General features: G+C 43.5%; 1 long non-coding RNA gene across 1 annotated transcript; it reads right to left on the reverse strand.

Annotated features, from left to right (window-relative positions):
* Nucleotides 1–207: 207 nt before the first annotated feature.
* On the reverse strand, nucleotides 208–1,769 carry LOC103627049 (uncharacterized). The gene is made up of 2 exons (XR_553340.2): nucleotides 1,591–1,769; nucleotides 208–586 (listed from the first exon to the last, which is right to left on the reverse strand). It is a non-coding gene; the product is annotated as an uncharacterized lncRNA (long non-coding RNA).
* Nucleotides 1,770–4,395: the final 2,626 nt, after the last annotated feature.

Consider the following 4,395-nt stretch of genomic DNA (forward strand, 5'->3'; position numbering starts at 1 on the left):
AGCGTCTTCGCCTTCGCCCCAACAATGTTTATTACAGTTACATAACTTGGTAGCTATACAACTAGTTTTGACAGGGAACTGATGCAATAGAGAGACAATCAAATGAATACAGGAACAATCATAAAACAGTAGTTGTAAATATAGTAAATTTTGGTCCCATGCATTTAACTAGCTTGGAAGTTATAAGCTTAACATTACCAGACAATCTGTGCATGAACATGTAATAGGCAATCATGCAGCAACTAATTTATACCATAGTCTCATAGAAAATTCAATGAATGACAAGTAGTCCTTCATAGAAAAATCAATGAAGGCAAGAAGCATCTACTGATTGAATAGTTACAAAGCATAGAAGAAAGTAATCATAAAATTCTAAAAGGCTAATAAACAGACAAGATATTCTATAGTGTAACCAATAGACATGCTGACAGTGACAACGATTCATATGTTCTAAACTTATGCCATAGACAATGTTGCAGAGCCCTTTGCCAGCCTTTGCTTCAACCACTTTTGTCCCACCATCTTGTGTCTTCTTTGTGAGGGCCTCAATGTCTTCTTGGAACAAAGAATTGCTTGCAGGATTGGTCTGTATAAAACAGAAATTTTGATTTTAGTTTATGTTTGAGCTGCTAGCTTCAAAGATAAAAGGTACATCATAGAATACAACTAGCATGACAATGGAAATGCCTATCACTTGCATAGAATTTTAGGACAAGTAAGGATTATGCAATGTAAAAATAACCAAAATAGCTTTAGAATCTGTATGCACAATTGATAAATAGAACTTATTGTACTAGTCTAGGCAAACATTCTTTTTTAATCTAGTGATCTAGGCTACAGTTGGGGAGAATGGGAGACAAAAGAGTGCATCAAAACATTGATATAAGCCATGTAGGGAAAAGAACAGGATCTGGGTGGTGGGCATACAGGCAAGCGAAATATTTGGGATTGCTATGAGACAGATTTACACATTGCTTGTTTGATCCACCAGTGAGAACACTGAGAGAACCTAAAACCTTTTGGTGCATCAAAATTTTTAGCTCCTTTAATAAGGCCCTGCATTCCTTCCTGTAACATAAGTACAGCATAAACTTGCACTCAACGCAAAAAAAAAACACCATCATGTTGGTCACCAGGTTGCTCACGTTTGCAAGGAACGCCAAGTATCATGACTTTTCAACTAAACACTGAAAATGGACTGTTTATTCATCCCTTTAAGCAAAAAAGAGTAAATACCACATCTGACATTTTAAGTTATAGGAACTCTGCAAAGAACTCAGGAAAACAAATGAGTAAGTTCATCATTCACATCCTATAATGCTGTCATCCATTCCTGTCCATTCGAAGCCACTAAACAGAGGAGAAATCACTTCCTAGAAACCTCAGTACGGATTCACATATATGCATATATGCACAAAAGCTTCACAGAAAAAATGAACTGTGGATCATTGAATCCAAGATCCACACGATGAATGGAACCATGAACCCATGCTAACCAAAGGGGATTCACTCAAACAACAACCCTAACACATGAATTTGCATTCAAACACATAGATCTGAGCACAAGGAGGCTGAATCACATTGGGTTACCTTCGAGGGTGCCAAGTCGTTGAAGGTGGAGGTGGATCAGAGCAGAGGCAAGTTTTACCGAAAGCATCGTGAGTCCAGATCTGAACGTCCGACAAATGCACAAATGTTCACATGCGCTTCCTCCTTGTTGATGGACAAAGACAGACTGAGACGGGCTTGCGCTGTATTTAATGACTGTAATGCCACATAACCATCAACTAAAAATAATACATTTAGATTATTAGTGGTAAATATAGTAATAAGTTTTTCTTTCAAGTATTTGATTTTATTTATCTTTAGAATAATTTTGTTTGGTCATATTTGATTGATGGTTGTTGTGTTATAAATATTGGTCCAAAAAAATATTTTAGTCATAATAAATTTTCGTATAATATTATGATTTTTAAAAATATTTTAAAATATATTTATTTATATTTTTAAATAGAAAAAAAGGAACCCGAAACCCTAGCCGCATAGGTCATTTCGGCCCACCAGGGCCCAGCCGCCATCTCCCCTCACCTCCCTTCCCCTTTCTCTCACTTACCTGCGGGCCCCACCCGCACGGGAGGCTTCTTCTTCCCCTGGTCGCGCCGCCGCCACTTCGCCCAGGCGAGCGCGCCCGTCGGCCTCGTTCCTGACTTGCCAGCGCCCCGGCCGAGCCCAATCCCGCGCCCTGGCCGCGCCCTCTCGAGTCCCTTCGAACCGGAAACGGCCGCCGCCATCTCCTCCTCTCCCTCCCACACTTCCCTCTCTCAATCAATGGAGTAACTGGCACCATTAATAGAGTTAAGCCGTCGGCGCCATTACCCCCTCTCTCTGGCCACCGAGCCCTTTCCTCTTCCCCTCTTCCCCTATAAAAGGTCAAACTGCGCCCCTGCTTCTCTCACCTCCACTCGCTCAAGCTCTCCTCCCTCTCACCACCGTGTCGTGCTCGCCGTCGCCGGAGCCGCCCGGATCGTCCGCGCCCGCTCGCCGTCGCCGAAGCTCGAGCCTCGCCGTTCATGCCCCTCGTCGAGACCCCATGTCCCGCTCCCTTGTTCGGCTAGACCCCCCTGCTCGCCGAGTTCTCCCCTGTGCACAAGCTCTAGCCCGAGGTAGACGATGACTATTTTATGTTTTAGCCCCTGTATTTGCGTAAATTTATTTTAGTTATTTTTCAATCCAGACACTATTAAAAAGTGACCCTGATGTATACACTTAATGGTGAACTAGCCCCTGCAACAATATTTTGGACATGAGTATTATTTTATACTTCAAAAATAAATAATGTCACGATTCACTAACTTGGTGATTTAAATACTAGAAACGTTTACGATTAATTTCGCTTTAGCACATGGAACGATATTGTTAGTAGTGATTTAAGTATAATTTTATTGATATAAGAAAATGGAAGAAGTAATAGGCCACATATTATCGGTCAGGTTAAAATATAGATTTCACTAATCAGGATATAAGTATTCGTATGTATATCACTTAATCACTTATAATTAGTAAAATGTCTATTTATGTCAAAATAACTATGATTATGGTATTAAAGTCCAAAAATTAGTGAATTACATTAATTCATAGAATATTAATATTATGTGATAATGTATGAATAAACATTTTTAGCAATACGTATAATTTCTATTTAGAAAGGAAATGATAAAACCCAAAGGACTATTATTAGTAATAAAGATATTTTCTGTAAAGTTTGTTAAGTCATTTTATCTACATTATACTAGAAAAACTAGCTTCGTAGTCACCTGCTCATATTTTCACCAATGATAACTCACAGTGGAAAATATAGTGCATTAATAAAATAGTTATGATTTAGACATTATTTATAAGTATAGTTGTGTGATATGTGATTGTTTTTGTAATGGTGAATGTTACCCATGTAATGGTGTATGTTTATTTATTTGGCATATGTATTCTTTTGTATGTACGATGTGTGAATCGATGTTAGAAGTTGACTGTGAGGTAGACGAACCAAACTCGTTCGAGGACGACCATAGGACACGTTCGAGCAAGGCAAGTGGATTCTCCGTCTGCATTTCTATTTGTACCCAAATAATGCATATAATAATGTTTACTTTTTGGATATATTTGTCGGCGTTTTGAGACCGAGGGGTCCCTAAGCCGACGAGTGAGTGTGCCGCGTGCCCCAGCCCAGATGGGTCGAGCGCGTGGGCGAGCGCGAAGGGGGGAAAGGCGAGGTGGCCGGAGACGGGCGTGAGAGAGGTGGAGATCTCGCGGCCTTCGTGTTCGTCCCGCGCCCAGGTCGGGTGCGCTTGCAGTAGGGGGGTTACAAGCGTCCACGCGGGTGAGGGAAGCGAGCGGCCCCAAGAGAGCGCCTGTCCCGTCCTCGGTCCCGCGCGGCCAACCTTCTCTAAGAAGGCCCTGGTCCTTCCTTTTGTAGGCGTAAGGAGAGGATCCAGGTGTACAATGGGGGTGTAGCAGAGTGCTATGTGTCTAGCGGAGGGAGAGCTAGCGCCCTAAGTACATGCCAATGTGGCAGCCGGAGAGATCTTGGCACCCTGCTGGTGTGATGTCGTGGCTGTCGGAGGAGCAACGGAGCTTGGCGGAGGGACAGCTGTCGGGGCGGTCGAGTCTTTGCTGACGTCCCCCTGCTTCCGTAAGGGAGCTGAGAGCCGTCGTCGTCACAGGGCACGCGGGGCGCCATCATTGCCTATCTGGCGGAGCTGGCCAGATGGGACACCGGTCTTGTTCTCCGCGGCCCGAGTCGGCTCGGGGTAGGGTGATGATGGCGCTCCCTGTTGACGTGGCGGGCCCGCGCCCGAGGCCGGGCGACGTGGGGGCTCCTCCGAAGCTGGGGTCGAATCT

This window comes from Zea mays, chromosome 5 (assembly GCF_902167145.1).
Source record: "Zea mays cultivar B73 chromosome 5, Zm-B73-REFERENCE-NAM-5.0, whole genome shotgun sequence".
NCBI classification, from domain to species: domain Eukaryota; kingdom Viridiplantae; phylum Streptophyta; class Magnoliopsida; order Poales; family Poaceae; genus Zea; species Zea mays.